The sequence below is a fragment of the Nipponia nippon genome, unplaced genomic scaffold (genome assembly GCF_047370975.1).
Source record: "Nipponia nippon isolate SJK-2023a ecotype South Korea unplaced genomic scaffold, ASM4737097v1 scaffold_7, whole genome shotgun sequence".
NCBI classification, from domain to species: Eukaryota; Metazoa; Chordata; class Aves; order Pelecaniformes; family Threskiornithidae; genus Nipponia; species Nipponia nippon.
In genome coordinates this window covers 20,114,715-20,133,367 of record NW_028262391.1, presented here as the reverse complement: position 1 = coordinate 20,133,367, position 18,653 = coordinate 20,114,715, and the positions used below count along the sequence as shown (strand labels likewise).

Here is an 18,653-nt window from a genome sequence, read left to right as displayed (position 1 = left end):
TGCCCTCTGAGCAACACTACTCCAAATAATAAAATCCTCCTGTTTGTCCAAGGAATCTGAGTCCCCTTCAGTGAAGGCAGTGATTTGGGATAATTTTGTCCCACAGCTTGTCTTGTTTCTGGGATGGCACGTTACAGTTCTGAAGGGCCTTTCTTGAATCCAGTAAAAAGCAGCTGTCTGATCTGAGACAAGCTCAGAGTAGATTAATTTCAGCAGGAATCATTGTAGTCCTAATGCTAGCAGTGATCATGCTACCCTTCATTGTGAGTTCTTGTACTCTGCATGAGGTCTAGCACAATGTCTGTCCTAGTAGCCTCATCCTTTACTCTATCCCTTTTGATTTAAGAGTTTCCCTGAGGGATCTGCTGGAAGAGTAGTTCTTCCTACCTAGCCTGTCACAAAAAACCTGACCAAAACCTGGGTCCAGCAGAGAGACCCCCTCACTTTCCTAGTGGTAGTCTTTCTTTCTTCCAAGCCTCTGCAATTTGTTCCACAACAAGAGTGAGAAATCTCCAGGCAATTGGTGGTTGTTAGGAATGTCTCACTGTTCCTTCAGTTTTGGCGTATTGTACAGGTGAAGGAGAACCTCAAGAGGTTATCTGCACGATCAGCAGTGGAGGGTCATGTAGAGAGTTGTATTCCAATCTACACACTTCTACGCCTCGTGGATATGCAGTTAAGGCAATGAGTGGGTCTCCTTGAGGGCTGGGCAAGGTTGATCAGGCTCATCAGAAACCAAACTCTTAATATGGGGCTCCTAGGATTTTGCATGTGATGGAAAACACTTCGCTTTGTGCTGGATTGCAGAGGTCCATGTGTCATATCTCTGTTAGGATGCCTGTGAGATGACTGTCATATGCCTGTATGCCTACAAGGGGGTTTAAGATGTTATAATAGACAGTCAAATCACCCATTATTGTTCAGAGGAAAGCAAGCTTAGTGGGAAATCCATAGCAGGGAAAGGATTCCTGGGCTCTTCCAGTGGGTCCAACACTGTCGTGATCCATACAAGTTGATTTGGGCCAGTCACATTAGACTGCTTACTGTGCTTTTGGGGCAGAGTATGGTAGTAACTCCACATCAAACACCGATGTCTGTATATCATCCCATGTGTTGCTTTTTAAGTACTAGTACTTAGGTACATCATACTGACCAGCAGTAGAATAAAAGGGGCTTTCTTGAGTTGGCTGTTAGTATTTCTGCATGAATCCATCATGTAACTTTCAGTTAATGCCCACTGCTCAGGTTTAATCTAGATGCAGACTTTTTTGCTGTATTCCTCCATTTGTTGAGACCATTTTTGGGGAATCCTCTTATATTCTTATTTATATTTGTAAAACCCTTGCACTTCAGCAGATGGAAATGTGTTCAGTGACTCTATCTTATTTAATGTGAAAGTCAGTCTATTTCAAAGTACATGTCCTGTATTATTTGGAATGACATTTTTGTAACCATAAAAATTGGAAGCTGGACACATAATCTGCACTGGTTACATTAACCTTTGTCATGCTGACCTTCATCAGCTAGAGATCAGGAAACAGTCAGGTCTGTTTTCAATCCTTTGTGTCACCCTCCTAGTTAATTTGTTTTAAATTGTACAGCAACAACATTTACTGTTTAAACAAAAATCCCTTAGCCCATGTCTGGTTTTATTGCCTTTTTTCTCCTCCCTTGAAGCTATTTGCGATTAAACATCAGTAAAATATGAAGCATCAGAAATGTTAAACTATCTTGGCAATGAAGAAGCATGAAACAGATGAATAATGAGAAGCAGAAAATAAGAAGCAGTAATGCCGCTTTCATTCTGGAGTGCCTATTCTGGCAGAGAGTTCACATCACCTTTTACTATTTCATATCCTATTTATGAGTCACAGGAATGATTAAGAAAAAAAAAATCCCAGCAAAGAACAGCCCTGAGATTTGTTTAAATTATGGAAATAAGACACTTCAAGACCTCTTTTGCTAAAGATTAAGAAGTATCTATCTGAGATTGCCAGTGCACTTAGAGAAGTGTGGGGATAAAGGAAGGAGAGGGGGAGACTCTCATGTATTTTTCTTGGATGTGCCCGTTTTGAGCAGTGTGTGAGGACAGCCGAGACAACATCATAAGCTGCTTCCCTTTTATTTCTTCCTAGGCCTGGGACGATTCTGTGTTCACAGATAATGTACATTTGTGATAAATATAAAAGCAAATCTCCGTGAACAATGAGCACGAGATGACAGGGGTCTGGAGACTTCCCATGCGGTTTTCTTAGCCCTTGTATTATTTTTCTATGTGAGAAAAACATGTTGGAGCTATAAAACTCAGTGGACTTGTTTGTCTTCTTGTTTACGCAAGTTTTATAGGGATGTCTCTCCTTTGCTTTCAGTGAAATTTGCTGATCATTCTCACTACTGTGAGAAATTTGAGTCCCGTGGTGTTTGGCAATTTATAAAAGCTCACAAAATTCTCTGTTTTGTCTGAATGACAAAGATCCTAGCTACTATTTTGGGGGTCCTCCTATACATGAATATACGGTGTTATTCATTTTGTGCTGTTTACTTAGCCTTGTTTTTAACAATCTGGAAAGCAGGAGTAAAAATCCTATTAAATATTTCTGCATGGTGTGCTGAAGGGGCGAGTTTGCATAAGTCAGTGTGGACAGAGAAGCAGTGAGAGAAATGTGGAGGCATTAGATCTGACTTACCAACACTATAGACAATTAGGGTAGTTCAGAGATACTCAGCAAAACTTTCTGGAGGACAAACAATCTACAGGTATAATGCAAAGGACCAAAAGCAACAGGGTAGTCTTAGGCAGAGGAGAATATAGTCACTTGAAAAGTTCCTCAAGGTGTTTGAAGGATGTAGCACAAGGCTGATCAATCGTGGAGAGTGCTGAAATTCAATGTCATCCTCTTGCTACCCGTTAAGCGTGGCATGGGATTAGCTTTGTGTCTTTGTTCTTTACAGCATGCTGTGGGATTGAGGAGATAATCAGGACTTAGTTTGATCGAAGCGCCTTGTTTACTGTGTACGGCTATATAGCAGCCCAGAAGGCTTCTGGTGATCTTTGTAATGGAAGAGATGGGAGCTCTAAGAGTCCCTTAAATTGTGTGGTAGTATGCCTGACAATTTGTCATGGACCCTAAAGATGGTGTGTGAAGGATCTGAGTTCCCCTATTGCTTGCCACTAACCTGGCAGGTTTCTACTGCAGTTTCATATTGCCTCAAAAGCTCTTCAGCTTAACAAGCTGGTATTTTCTGATTTTCAGAATGCTTTGTCAGAACATCTCTGAGCAACTCTTCAGCAATATTCACAACAGCAGCCTGTCAAAGGACTTGCAGTGAGCATTAAGTAAGGTATTCAAAGTTGAAAAGAAACTTAGATAATGAAATGAATCTGCAGTTTTTCGTCACGTATTTCTTTTGTGTGTGTGTAATCAACTTGTACGCTATGGAGCCTTTAAACGATACCAGCTCTTCACACTTGTTTTCTATACTGCTCTAGGGAAAGCAGGCTCCATCTGTGGTATATGGGAGACTTACAATGTAATTATTCTATTCAAGTAGAAAGAAACTTGATACATCTAGAAGCCCATTCTAGAGGGACTGCAGCAGACCCTATGGAAATAGCCTTAATTCCTCAGGAAATGCGTTTGTAGTGGCAACTTCATCATCCTAGAAGAGCACGTAGTGTTGATCTCCTGGAGAGATCTACCCATTTGCATGGATAACATAGGTAGTGTTGTTAGTTGACATAGATCATTTTCCACTGACCCACGATTGTAACTGCTTGCAGTACTATGCTATGGAGATGTAAAGGAAAACTGCTTGCAATTCTGCTCCTCTCACATGCCTAGATAAGACTGTTTAATCCAGTTCTCAGCAAAACTGTCTCAGTGACAGTACCTTGAATTCAATATACCCTGGACCAAGTTCTCTTTGTCCAAGTCACCCATTTTTTCTAATAACTCTAAAGGAGAGGCAAATGGTGAATAATCTGAGAACAGGTATGCTGGGTAGGGAGGAACAACATTGTTCAAGGAGGTTGTGAAAGAGAGGAATTGTTCTGTAAACATTTTTCACCTTTATAAAGCCAAATAACAAATTCAGTGCCCGTTGCCACCTTGTTTGCATAGCCTCCTGTAGGGCAATGACTTTTGAATTTTCCATGCCCGGAAGGCTTTTTTATTTTGACTGCATGTTATAGTTTGAGTAACTGGAATATAGGAGACCTATGTAATGGGACCTTTTTAAGAGCTATGCCATTGCTGCTGTTCTTGGGTTAGAATAGAAGCAAAATCTTCCCCCCCCCCCCCCTTTTTTTTTTGTCTTTAGAAGACAATTCTGGCAAAACATCCATTTGTTTAAATTTCTCTTTGGTCACTAGAAAGCCTTGAAATAGTACTAATATGAGATTCTCCTGGTAATGGAGGAAAAAGCATTGCTATTACATTCCTGCAAAATGTGTACATTAGGATGAAATTAACGTTAAGAAAAGCATACTCTGAGAGTTGAATCAGAATTGATCTTTGCAGATCTGTAGGTAGAGGCATGCAATGCCATCTGTTTTGAAAGGATTTTGAATGCTTAATCTAGATAATAAAAGAGCTAAATATCACTGTCTAATTTTTGGGCTCTGCTGCTTACTTAATCATTGTTTTTGATCTCTTAGTGGTCCAAAATGGTTAATGGCACCTGAGAATAAAAAGCTCAGAAATACCTGTAATTTCTGCCCACTATTCCACAGTCACCATCTTTTTTTTTTTTTTTTTTTTTAAGTGAAAAATGTCCCTCAGATGTGGCTTTATCCTGCTCAAGAGATTTTCCTGGCTTCCTGTGCCTCACTTAAGTTGGATCTGATTGCATTTTTAATTAAATGCTTTTTCAGTTGGAAAATGTTGATTCAAGGAAGCCAAAACATTTTGGGGATATGTGCTGATTTGTAATTTCTTTCATCAGGGTGACTGTCTGGCTTTCAAAAAAGATTCTATTTTGGATCTGAGAAACCAGAAATAAGTTCAGGCAAACCACAAGCCTACTTCACGTGCTTCCTTTTGATCCTCTTTCCCAGGGATTATGGAAAGGATTAATTATTTAAGGTTAATATTTAGTCTTTGAAATGTCTCATTGCTGTGTTTAGGTGACAGGATCTATTTTGCTATGGGGTCATCTCTTCTGTCTCAAGTCAACAAATACTCCAAACTGTGGTTTCCCAGCCCTCTCCCCTCCCCTTCCAGGGCAGAAGCTTAATCTCTTCTTTTCTTTTACAAGTTACATATCAAGAAAGATGGGAAAACTGGGTCAAGCATGTGGTAATATAAACTCTGCATTTCACTTCCTGCCTGTTAGCACACTCCTCCTGGATATGTTGGCATCTCCTCTCTTGCACCTTTTTTTTTTTTTTTTTTTTTTTTAAGCTTAGAAAGAAAGAGCGAGGCAGGGCCATTTCCCACTTAACAAGCTTCCCGTATGGAATCTCTTATTGATCTGATTCTGTTTGGTGTCCCCTTAACATTCACTTGTACTTTGACTTGTTCTCACACAAAAGGTCGTGTTGCAGTTTCTTCATACCTGGAAAACAGTAGTTGCATCAAATTTTTATTCTTAATGCCACCTGTGGTTTATTCATCCAACACTCACAACAAATGAAATGCCACTGATAGCAGAATAAAAAGTCTGAATGCCATTTGGAGTTTATCGTTGGCTCTATGCATGAAATATTTGAAATATTTCCAGAAAATAAGTGTAACTGGCCTTTAATGTGTAAACTCAAGGCAGACAATGTAGTTCCTGTTTATTTCTCACGTTTACCCTGAAACAATGCTAGACACACACAGTTATTGATATTATGTGTAATGCTGAGTATTTTTGAAAAAAATCACTTATTGGTATGGCTGGGCAAAAAGCTAGCTGGTGTTTCACGGCTGTTCTACAGACAGATAATTGTTTTACAGGAAGATGTAATTCTGTGGTTGGCCTTTAGTGGTGCCAGCCCCATTTTCCAGAAAATTGAGGACATTCAGTTTTACAGGAGTTTTATATTGGAAGATGTGAACTGTAACTTCCATTGCACTGTTGCTTATTATTTTCTGGATGGGATTAGTTTAGCAAGTACTTGATGCAGTTTAGATGATGGAAGAACACTTTAATGTTGAAGATACGCCACACCTAATGGAATTCTTAAATATAGATTGAGCAAATTTGGTATTACAAATATACAAAAGGCCTGATCTTGTAAGCAGGTCTGTCTGTTTCTGACTTCACGAACTGAAGTAGCCTCATGAATTCAAGAAACTAAATTCAACCAGTCCCTAAAACTAAGGACATCTTTGCAGGGCTGGCAGAAAGCAGTATTTCTAGCACTTATGTATGTGGTGGCATTGGTTTGTATGCCTATAGACTGAGTATGAAAAACATAGTTTTTTCCAACCAGTATTTTATCAGCTGTAATATATAAAATGTGAGTCATTTTCAGTTGGTCTAATTAGAGTTTGCAAACAGTAATTTCAAACAAAAGCCAGTTATACTGTATTAAACACTTAACTCTGGTGAGCAGAGTGCAGTTTTTGTTTCTGAAGGGTAGTCTGTGTATAAAATGTATTTAATTAATTAGTTTTCATCTGAACTATGGATCCTCTATTTGAGGATTATAAACAAGCCAGGAAAACCTGGCGTAGCTGAATTGCTGTGTGCAAGCTCAGTGTTCAAAATGGTGCCAAGGTGCATATAGATACCAAACAATACCATTGTAAATTTACTGAGAAATCTTGTGGTGAAAATAAGGGTTAAACTATATCTTAGGATTGATGTTGTATACCTCTCCCTTTTTCCATCTGGGTATTGGTTACAGAGATCTTATTCTCCCTACTATGCCAGCACTTTAACTGAGGATGGTTGATGATGAGCATACTGTAAAATGCTTAAGTGTATTTTGAGAGTTGAAAGGACTAACAAATGCTATGTATGTGAATGCGATACATTTGTAATGAATTTGACACACACAAAAATACATTACAGTAGTGTGGAGAAGGTGGTTTGACCATAAGGATGCCAGGGGATCTTAAGCTATTAAGGCTGGAAAGCTTTGTCTTTAATTCACCCTGTCATTTCTAGGTACTACAGTACATGGCACCAAATGTAACCCACTGTCTCACGTCTAGTGTAAAAAAAAAAAAAAAGTATGGTATAATGTGAAGTATATTGGGCAAAAGGAATCTGCTGTGAATAGAGCTTCACTCTACAATTTTCACAGTATATATTTAGGATGGGTCTTTGTAATGACTTGGGGTTTTCCGTACATAAAGTATTTGTAACACTGAAAAAAAAAAATGTCCTGCAAAATTTTTCAGTGTAGTTGGAGTACAGAGTATTTGGAATGATACATTAGAAAACAGTACTTAGGAGAATGTAATGGCTCAAGATAACAGAGACATCTGTATTTTGCCTCATTTGAGCTGTGTATATGTATTGTGTAAATCCATAGAGGTATATTCAAGGTGGTTAGCTAGGATTTAGTTCTGTGTGGGAGCAGGGGGAAAAGGTCTAATGGAAATGTTGACAGACCATTAACTAGAGTATCACTAATGGGTGCTATAATAGATCGAGATATTTTTAATTGCAAAGGGGTTAATTGGCATTCCTCATTTGCATTCGTTTCTTCCTGAGTGGTGGCAATTTGAGCTCATCCGTTGATAGGAATGGCTATTATACTGAGAGAATATAAAGGATCACAATATTTTCTCCAAGAAAATAAGCAGGAGGGAAAACCAGAAATATGTTAACTGACGTATGATGATTAGCCAGCTATAGCTGTGGAGAAAGCTGATTTTCCTAAGAGTTTATTTAGGGAGTGTCTGCAGGAAATTGTTTCCGTAGTAATTAGAAGAAATTTTTTTTTAATTGCTTTATATCGGAGCATGGGAAAAAATAGCTCACATTGGTCAAAGTGTTTTCCTTGACATACATGTTGTTGCAAATTTCAACCCTTTTCTCTGTGGAGATAAGGATTTTCTGAATGTAAGAGAGAAGCTACTGCTCTTTCCTTTTGCTCAATCTGAGGTGGCAAGGGAAGTGTTTACGCAGCCTATATCTAGACACCCAGACACCTAAAATGAGGCTTATCTCCCTAAATTGATGGGAACAAATTGGGCTTCTGCTCCCTGTTGCCCTCATGGGAGCTTAGTTGGTCCACTACCAGAGGAACCGGTCAGCTGATGCCAACTGAGGCTACCAGGTTACCTCTGGCCTTGCCACCAGCCTGTTCTGTCGGTAAGGTCTTCCCTTCATGCTTTTTAACCTTGGATTATTGCACAGGGTTTAAGCCAGGAGCAGCTAATGAGGGCTGGGGGAGCCTGGCCACATGCTGCCTGGGCAAGCTGCTGGCACTGACTTCTGACTGCACGACAGCCAGTCTCCATCATCTGCCTGCAGCTCTCCATGCTTGGATTGGGCTCCAGGGGCTGATGATCTCCTAACGCTGGCTGCCTATGGACCATAAGGAAGCTTGCAGCCTACCCAGTACCTTACACAGTTACTGCCTCTCTGAGTGTGACTCATGGATTTGGATGATGTGAACAGCACGAGGTAACTAGCCTCCCTTGCCGCTTAAAATCCAAAATCCCTGGTACAAAGCTTCCTCTTCCGCCAAAGGTCATTGTTTCTTCAGCTCTAGAGTTAATGAGACAATCTTTGTTTCATTAAGAAAAGCAAACAAAGAAACAAACACACATCCATGCCATCAGTTTCTTCTTTTTCTGCTGTGGCCATCTCTTCTTTGGCTTGAGGTCGCCTTCCCCCCATTCTCAAATTTCTTTGAATTTTTTTTTTTTAATTTTTATTTTTTGCCTATTGCTCCTCCATTTTTTCTTCCTAGCCCTCACTGAGCTGTGCATGCTCTCTCTAGGGGTCTAACAGCTTTTTCATCCAAACTTCACTTGCCCTTCTGTCCCATCCTGCAGTGTGTAGCAACAAATATTTCATGCAAATTTTTATTAGGCGCTGAAAACAAACACATTTGAAAAATACATGATATAGTTGCATTGTTTATAAAGCTTACATATATTTTACTGAACAAATAGCATCTTTTATTTTTTTATACAGTTAATGCCTTAAAGAATTTAGCCAACAGCAACAATTTACTCTTAAATACCATCTTAATATACATAGCACATCTATGTGCTTCCTCTATTATTTAATAGAGGAATTTGCCAATTTGTCAATCCTGAAGTACAAACTGCAATTTCTTCTATGAATCTTTCCAGTCTTTCAGTATTTACCATGCCTTTATTTAGTGACCCAGATGCTTTTTTGGTGAAAGTGAGCAACTCTGACTTTCCCTATCTTTGCCCGTTTTCTAACTAGATGTGACTGACTTACCTGTAGTGCTGGAAAAAAATTGCAGATTATATTGATGAGTGCAAATAGGAGACTTCAAATTTCAAGAAAGTTTCTCAACTCCCATTCCCAGACCTCTTGCTCTAGACTTCATCATGGGTCACTTTTACAGATTTTATGCTCTGTGGGCTTCCAGGCACTTTTTTTTTTTTTTTTTCCAGAGTTCAGAAATGCCGTGGGGCTCACTGGAGCTCCTTGTTCACAGCTGATTCTCTGAGTAGCTTGGATGAAAGCAAGAAGTTGGCTGCTCCTGAATGAGACCCAACTGGCCTGCCTTCCATCTGCTGGGCCGTGCTGGCTCTCTGCTGCCCGCTGATTACATAGGCAGGGTGGTCCTCTCAGAAGTAATAACATCCATGTGGTGCCAAAATCCCAGGCTAGTTCTCAGCTTGATCAGTTTCCCAATCTGCTTCGCCACACGGCCAAGCAGCGTTTGTGCCAGCATAAGGCCAGAGGAATAGCTGGGGGTGGGAGGAAAGCAGAACTGCGTTCTTGATACTGTTTTTTTTAGCTGCAGTGCTGGCTTACACAAATTTGAAATGCCTGGAGATTGTCAAGTGCTCTGGAAAAGCACTTTGCAACTTGCATACATGGTCATGTTTGTATACTGCGTACATACCCTTCTCTGCCTGCCTTAAAGTAATCAAGTGGTTGCATGTGCTTGTCAGAGTTGTTGTGGAGTTTCTAGGGCAGGGCAGACTGCCCGTCAACTCCCTGACTGCCTGCAGGATTTTCTTTGCTCCTGTAGGCTACAGCAGGCCAAGTCTCAGTGCAACAGCTTTGGCATGTGTGCTGCCTGGGCACTGGAGTCATTCAGATAGAAGCTTAACGCACACTGGTGTCTGTAGCACAAGGACTTTTCACTTTAAAAGTCACCGACCACTTTGGCAGGGGTACCATTCTCACGCTGTGAAGTGCCCTCTGCATTGTGTAGTGCAAGGAAGTGATTTAGTTGAAAAGAACACCCTCCTCTTTGTTTTTATTTGGATTCCCCCTCATTCCCACCCAAAATTATTTCTGTTCTGGATCATTTCCATGACCCAGTTCCCTGCAAGGCCACACAAATGGGAATGAGCAGCAGGGTGAGGGGGTGACAAGCAAGCTTAAACTGCCTTGCCTTTATACTCCATAGGCTAAAGAGTGCTTCTTTGGGGCTAGAACATTGAGGGTACTATAGCAGAAATAGAGCATAGTGTGAGTGCAACCATACTGACACAGTTGCGTTTATCCTTGAGTAATAAAACCACCTACTACCCCCTGTATGAGCTGTACTAGCAAAACTGTGCTTTTACTGTATAAGTGCATCTATGTTAGAGGATTTTGCTAGCATCCACTATGCTATAAATACAGATGTCCGTATTTGGGACGTGACCATAGAAATGTATCTTTACCAGCTTTAATTGATTTTAGCTAGGAGCTAACTGGCTCCAGAAGAACTACTTATAGCTTAACATTTCTGTTGAAAATGTACCATTTAGTAATTAATGGGTTTGGAAAGCAGCCAGAATCTTTCAATCTAATCCAGTTTAAGAAAAAAGAATCAATTGACTCTTTTTTTTTTGAATGGTAAATATAATGAAATATTTTACAACAAATCATGGTTAAAAATAGCCCAGTTGCACCAGCTGTCATGTAGGATAAATCACTTGCATTAGGACATGATCTTTGTGATTTGTGGTCTATGCAAATAAGTGCAGGGTTTTGCTCCACATTTTGTATTCAGGCAAAGTTCCCCGTGGACTTCAGTGGGAATTTTGCCTAAGCAATAACAGCAAAATTGGTCCCATGTGAAAAAAATTGATCACTAGGGAAAATTAAGAGATTTTTCTTAAAGGCACAGATGGCAGTTAAGCATTTAACTTTAATTGGCTTTTTACATGAGTGGGGACCCCTCTACTGTTGTACCTTTAGAAGAATCCCTCTCAGTACTCTGAAGAGAGAAATGTGTGTGACGGTTGTGGATAGTCAGTTGCTGGGAGGGATAGAGCCAGTGTGCTCCAGGGAAGTGAAAGGGTGCTACGGACGGATGTGAAATAGCTGAAACAAATGCCAAGATGGAGATGGAGCAATGAGAGCTTCCTTTACTCTTACTGCGTGAATAGTTTTACTTGTGGAAGCACTGTAGGGGGGGAGGGGGGGGGGGAGAGGGGCAAAAGGAGCCAAACATGGCTGGGAGAAGAACTTCCAGGGTTTTAAGAATGCTTGAGGGGAAAAGACATGAATGTTAAAGCTTATCTGGGGCATGGAATGAAATAATTTGGAAAAGTGGCCTTGAAGGCTCAATTTAGTATTTCAGCATATCATGTTGAAAATTAATTGCAAATAGATCGTTAGGTTTTCACTCTGCTTAGAATGATCATAGGTGGATACTGAGAGCATGAACAAACCAAATTTGAGAGAGTTGCTTAAGGTCAAGGTTATGGTAAGCACTGTGCTTGGTTTTGGATGTAGTTTGTTTTCTATGCATTTTCCTCGAATTAACCCACTGCCAATTTAAAATATTTGTTAACTCAGGTTTAAATCCAAATAAAAATCTAAGCAGCTTTTTTCATGCATGCACATTCAGTGCTAAAGGCACATCACAGTGACTGCTAAACCAAGACTTAGGATGCAGCATAGCTAAGATCGTCATTGAAAATTTCGCTTGCCTCACTCATATATGAGAATGATGATAGTCTCTGGGAGGAAACTATTGTTTTATCATGAAATTAAGACACTTAGCTTGATCCTAACAGTTGGGACCAATCGGAACCAGATACCAGGTGTTGGGGTCAAGAAAAGTCAAATATAAGTGCTGGAAAGGTCAAGGATAGTAGCAAGGCCTAGGTTAAGAGATGTGGCCAGAGATCAGGCAAGGAATCCATACTGCAAGAGGCATGAAGTGGCTAGAGAAATTGCAGACTGGCAGCAACAGAAACTAAGAGTCAGGACTAAGCACAAAGGAGACGGGGGGAAAGTAATTGAATCGAAGGAGACAGGGTAAAGGAGAAAGAAGCAAACCAAGTTCAGCTTAGCTTAGCCAAGGGACATGTTAATCAGCCAAAGTCAGCATCTTGATGGCCTTGTATTTGTAAGTGTGGGTGACCTACCAATCCTTAGCTTCCCCTGTGATAAGTCTGGCTTGGTAAGCCTTTGGGCTTGGCAAAATCTGACTTACAGGAACCGTGTCTCATTTTGTTGCTGTATGGCCAGGTCTTGTTCAGTAGCCTCTCTCTTCCCATTCACTGCGATGCAGAGTTTGGGTACAGGGATGTAGGTTCATACCACACTCCCCTTGGTTAGGTGTCAGGAATTTCCAGGTTTAAGTCCTCATTTCTGGTTTTAATTTCGTTTGGTTTTTGGTTTTTTTTTTTTTTAGCTCTTATGGTGTCTCCATTCATGGAACTCTTCATCTATGGCCTGGAGGTCAGATATAAAAATCTGTCATGGGACTGCCTTCTCAGGAGAAGCTTCAGGTGACCTAGGGTATGGTGCATTCAAAGTGAAGAAAGCTGTCCTTTTTGACCCTCATAAATGTAAATAATTACATAAAGGTCCCTGCATCAAGTCAGTTGTTACCAGGTTCAGACCTGGAAACAATGGAGTTTCCTTTTCTTGGAGAGCCTTCCTCCTCTGTTCACCAACCAAGCAGAGACTGAGCCAATAGCACTGGACTCTAATCCATTTGTCCTCAAGCTTCCCTTACTTCAGGGACAGGCAGACAGTCTTTCTAAGTCACTAAGTGGCCAGTTAGCATCTTAAATTGAATATTCTCTTCCTCTTGAAAGCCCTCTGTCTCTCTGCTTCCTGCAGTCTTCAGGCCTTGCAAATCCACTTGTCTCTGAGCTTGAAAGGGCTTGTCATCCCCTTGGCGAAGAAGCCTTCTGCAGAGGTCTGCCTTCGCCCTATTACATAGTGTGTGCTTCCAGCCTCCTTACAGCGTGGCCAGGGAGAGGCTGCGGTATCCGGCAACTGTTGTAAGACTGAGTAGTTGCCAGTGCGCATTTCCACAACAGATGGTTCATCTTCTGTTTTTCTGGTGTGCAAATGCCAACCACTGGTCAAGTGACATCTCTCCCTGTCTTTATGTATATTTATATTATATATGTGTGTGTGAGAGTGTGTACGTACACATAAATAAACAAATAAAATGGGTTCATCTACGTGCTATGTAATGAAGTCTTGCACAAGTTTTTAAGAAATGCAAAGCGAGTGCAAATAATCTACATCTGCCAGAATTCTGTGTGGTTGTAACCTCTGGGAAGAATGTGGAGCAAAGGAGATGGGGAGAGGGCATTGGCAGCTACTATGAGGAATGAATGGTTCTCCACTGCTAGCTGGAGACCAGGAAGCCAGGTGTAGACCTCTGCAACATGAGAACACAGGTAGTAATTAGTGGAGGTACATATGTTTGTACTGATTAGGCCTCTTTGATAACTGAGTGAAAGCCAGTCACAGCTTCATTAAGGTTGTCATTCAACATGTTTAAAGGTTATCATAGCACTATTCTGTAAGAAACTTGGGGAAAAAAAAACCCACAAAACAGGTTACCCGAGTTCTGATCCAGCTCTTCTGTCATCCATGCAGAAAGTCCCACGGTCGATTCTGTAGGTGCTTTTTCCTGGGTTGATGCTATCTGGCTGTGGGGGCAGATGAGAGACTTTTCTGTGCTTTAACCAGGAGTGGAACTGCCAGCCTTGCAGAGGTCATGATATTCACCCAGTGCCCTTCCCACAGTGCTACTGGAAGGAAAAATAGACATTTCCTTCCACAGCTGATGGAGTTATGGTCCCCAGGAACCTTGGTGCAAGAATGATGAGATGTGGAAACTGCCAAAAGGTGCAATAACATATGTAGTCTGGAAGATGATTGTATCTTGGTCAGTTCAATTACTGGGATGAGCCATGTGGTGAAGACATAGCCAAGTGTTTCATCCTTATGGATTAAAATTTGTAGTTCAAATTGCTTATGAGGTTGTAATGACCTTACAATGATATCTTTGTTAAAGTAACACAGAAAGAAATCTGACTGGGCAATTTCTCTGTTTTTGGTGCGTGACTTGGGGCAGAGATAGGGAAGGTCTTAAATTCTGGAGGAGTATTGGAAATAAGAGGCTATTATGTGACAGGAATCTCCAGTTGATGAAAATCAAAGAATTCCCCAATTACCGCACAGCCATAGCTGCTTTTAAGGTATTCTTCAAGGAAGGTAAAAATCAGAAGCAGAGCTAGGGAAAGACCTCTCCTTCCAGGACTGCCTCCAGTTCTTCTACACTGTAGGTACTTCTTTTCCAGCTCTTTTTCCCTGAGAAAAAGAGAAACTCTCCATATCTTCAAACCCTGTTTTTCTGTCTTTGAAACCCTTCTTAAAGCATCCTTTATGGAATGGTCCTTGGAGATGTTATGTGGAAGCTTCACTACCCTGTTTCACAGGGTTGCAAGAGGTGTGCTGGGACGTGCACTATGACAGTGAGTGAGTTACTAGTGATTATGAGAGAGAGTTTTAGGAGCAGGCTTTTTTCAGGCTACGGTTCCAATGTTAGAATTGGCCGCTGCTGCATGAAGAAGGTCACCATGTTTTGCAGTGTGTCTAGGTGGCTATCGTGGGTGCTCTTGAATCTGAGGTAACACTGATATTCCAGTCGGGGGGTAGTAAGTCTGCAGGAGGTTCTCCTGTGCTCTGTAGGCGAGGTCTAACTTGTGTACTAGCACTGCTTTTCATGTAAACATGCATTATTTTGAAAGGACTTTATTCCATGACCATAATTTCTGTTAACTAGTTTTAGAAATAAATTCAACTGTTATTGTAACATCAGAATCAAGATTTATGCAAAAGAAAAATATGCTTGTGACTTAAGAAAGGGGGAAGAATGAAATGGCATGTAACAGCGGGGTAACGCATTCCGTGCACATTCAGACATATCCCCTTTTACTGGCTTCTGCGCAGCGAGTGGATGCTTTTGCTTTGTGTCCAAGCTGCAGGTTTGGGGGAGAGGAAGCAAAACTGCACGTATTCTGCAAGGAGGAGCTATAACGCAGATAGATCCAGTTCAGAAAAAAGGGAACGTTTTCTTCCAAACCGTTACAGTCACAAATTCTGGATGAGCATAAAACTCCATAGTTTCACCCTGAATGCTTTTCAAACAGAATGCTTCTTTCCAGAGTGCGCATCTCATATCAGTATAAGTAAAACAGCGTAAATGTCACGCTCGCTCTGTCCAAGTGGCATAGTTTTGTTCTTGTGCAATGGGAGCAGGTGGTGGGAGGTTGTTTTGATGAGGTTAAGAAGCTCCTCCCCTCTTCCCCCAAGCAGCAGCCTCATCTGCGTCAGCAGTAATTGTGTGCCTTGCACTGCTTTTCAGTGAGGGTGAGTGCAAAAGATACATCAATATGAGGTATCAAATTGAGGCTTAGATGTTCCTTTTAAGTGGCTGCTCATTTCCTTGAGCCATAACATGGGCTAAAGGTTAACTTACACATTCTCCGTGGAAGAACAATTTCTTTTTTGGGGAAGGGAGGAGGGGGGAAGGGCGTTGTTTCATATTCTTTCCTACCTATAGACTAAATGCGATGTACAGTGCTGTTCATGCAGGTTTTCTTTTTCCCACTGGATTATTTGCTAATCAGGCTTCAGTGCAGTGGAGATAAGAGAGAGACTGTTGCCTAGCTAGGAGGCTGTGCCGAGCGCCCGAGCCCCCGGAGCCGAGGACCGAAGCAGCGGCCGCTCTCCGGCTCCCGGCGCGCCTCCGCTCCCGGCTGCTCGCCCCTTCCCGTGGGCCTAGCGCGGGGGAGCTGTCCGAGGTGCTGGGATGCTGGCTGCGCGGGGGGTCAGGGCAGCCGGATTGCAGCAGGAGAGGAGCCCCACAGCCCTGCTGGCACCCGAAGGTAGGCTTGCTCTTTGTTCGAGAATCCCTGATTAATCAACAGACTGAGGCAGCTGGAGAGAGCAAGCCTGCCTGTAGTCACGGGGGAGAGGGAGAGAGAGACGATGTCACAAGCTAGACCGCCTCAGACCTTCTGTATCTAAGTGGCAATGAGAGAGCGAACGTCTTTCCTGCTGCAAGAAGCCATTCGGATAGGATTTTTTCTATTCCTTAAATCCCTTTCTTTTTGTCTCCACAGAACATATTCAAATGAGGCACCTTAGAAATCTCTGTGTTAGTGCATATGATGGTGCTGTAATCTTCTATGTTGTAAAGTGGGTAAAAATCATCCAGTTTCTCCTCTGCTGGACCTCAAAGCAGGGTGTTGTTTATACCCTCCCATTATCTGTACCCTCTCGTCTCTGAATGTGGATTTAAAGAAGCAAGCACCTGTCTTCTCTTGCCACTGCATTTTTTAAAAGCCAAACTTTCCATGCCGTTTTAATCGTATGTTAAGAAGACCTGTAACGTAACACACCGACTTATAGTGATGTCGAATTCTACAATCTGGGCAATTTTGCCAACAAGATTTAATGCACTTTAACTGAAGAAAAAACTGAGCCTAACTGCAAATCTGTTTCTTATGGTGCTGAAATATCCCTTCCGACTGCACTGAGATAACCACAGGAAAGGGCTTTTACAGGCAAAAGTCACCTTTCATTATTGCACTTAGCAGTCCCTGTGGACTAAAATTTTGGTACGTACATATTTTAATACATTATATGAGCATGCTAATAAAATATGGTGCTGATTAGAATGAAAAAATATTACGGAATGAAATAATGAGTAGTCGGAATGCATAATGATGAAGTTGCATGTATTTTTAGGAGGTATTAATCAAGCCATTGCTAGACTAAAAGCTGAAGTCTATTTCACTGTTTCTGTATACTTCACATGTTGATTGTGCTTGTAATAGAGACATTTTGCAGCTGGATTTATTTTGTTTGTAGAAAGCACTGTTAAATAATTAAAAACATTCTTTGCTATTTTCTGATGAATTAATTGAAATAATTTCTAACATCTGTGTTAGTTACTTATCAGACCTGCTACACCATTAATATTTTATAGCATCTTAACGTGATGCTGGTGGTAGTGAAATCTCCATTTCATTTTCTTAAGGAGGAAGAAAAAAAAAATACATCCATCAGCAAGAAGCTCATTCTTGCTCCTGAGTTCAAATGCACCCCTGCTTGCATACAGAACGTGTGTGTATATGTCTGTATTGTGTGGTTTTATTTCTTCTTGTTGTTCATAAGTCTTCTGCATAATATTGCGATGATAAAATGTCATAATTGCACTTAAGTGCTGGCCATTCTGAATCTAGATTTGTAATTGTCCACATCCGTGTGGTTAGGAGGAAGCATTATTTTCCTCGGGGGATAAAAGTGATAAAAGTGTTGCTGTATTGCAAAGTAAACAACAGCTCTTTACATTCTGAAGTCATAGAGGAGTCATTGTTAGCAAAGACCTTTTCCCTTTTCAAAAGGCACTAGCAAGGGAGCCAGAATGCAAGGCTCAGGGTATTTTTTTTCAGTTCTTAAAACTACAGGGAGCATAACTTTTCCCTATGAAGGGTGGAATGTCTATAGAAATGGACTATTTCTTTAAACCCATGCAGTAGCATTCTCATTCTACTGAAGGAGCCACTTTTAACCTCTTTAAGTGAAGGGCTTAGCACTACTTAGCTTCAGTGATTTCACCCAGGTGCTAGAGCTCATGCTGTGCAGTATAATGAGGACAAGGTATATAATCTGTAATCCCAGTCAAAATACAAAGTATATTTTGTTCTTCCAAATGAGTGTAGTCGTTCTTTTTCTTTAAATATCTGCATAAAAAGTTGTCAAATGATATGTAGTAGGAAACTTGCAACCTATTTCAGAAGGTCTTTCCTTTTTGACATTAGAATTTAATGCATCACTGTCCATGAAAACAGTAATGCCAGCTCATTGTTAAGAATGAGCAGAGTCTACAACTCTAAAAAGCACGTCTTAGCAATTTGTCTCATCACATTCAACTGTTTGGATATTTCAAAGCTCACTTGGTATAAGGCACAGTTATGATAACAGACAGAGTTCTGCAAAGTAGTTTCTAGTATATTTTTGCATCACTGAATTTTTCTTGGTTGCAGTGAAAGTATTCTTTGTACACCCAATACCATTAGGTCCTTATTAGTGCTGCTGTGGTCAGCAGTTTCTGAAAATTGGATATGGCTGGTCTGTCTACTTCGCTCTTACTGCCTTGCAAGCAACTAGAATGCAACAGCTCAAGCTCGAGGGTTGAATGGCTGATTAGCATCCTTGATTTGTGCTGAATCCTTCTGATTATACTGAATTTAGTGGAGGGAATTGACAGGTAATGTGAAAGCAGATGTGCT

At 41.0% G+C, this 18,653-nt stretch overlaps 1 protein-coding gene across 4 annotated transcripts in view; it reads left to right on the top strand.

Annotated features, from left to right (window-relative positions):
- Positions 1–18,653, top strand: part of NYAP2 (neuronal tyrosine-phosphorylated phosphoinositide-3-kinase adaptor 2) — a 181,565-nt gene that overhangs the window by 14,184 nt on the left and 148,728 nt on the right. For 2 of the 4 annotated variants that reach the window (XM_087740702.1, XM_009465429.2), the window contains exons 1-2: positions 15,760–16,241; positions 16,479–16,976. The exons of 1 other annotated variant lie outside the window; for it this stretch is intronic. The gene's annotated coding sequence lies outside the window, so the exon portion shown is untranslated. Of the gene's footprint in view, positions 1–15,676; positions 15,724–15,759; positions 16,242–16,478; positions 16,977–18,653 lie in introns of those variants that run through there. One more of the 4 variants, XM_087740701.1, reaches the window with a different exon arrangement.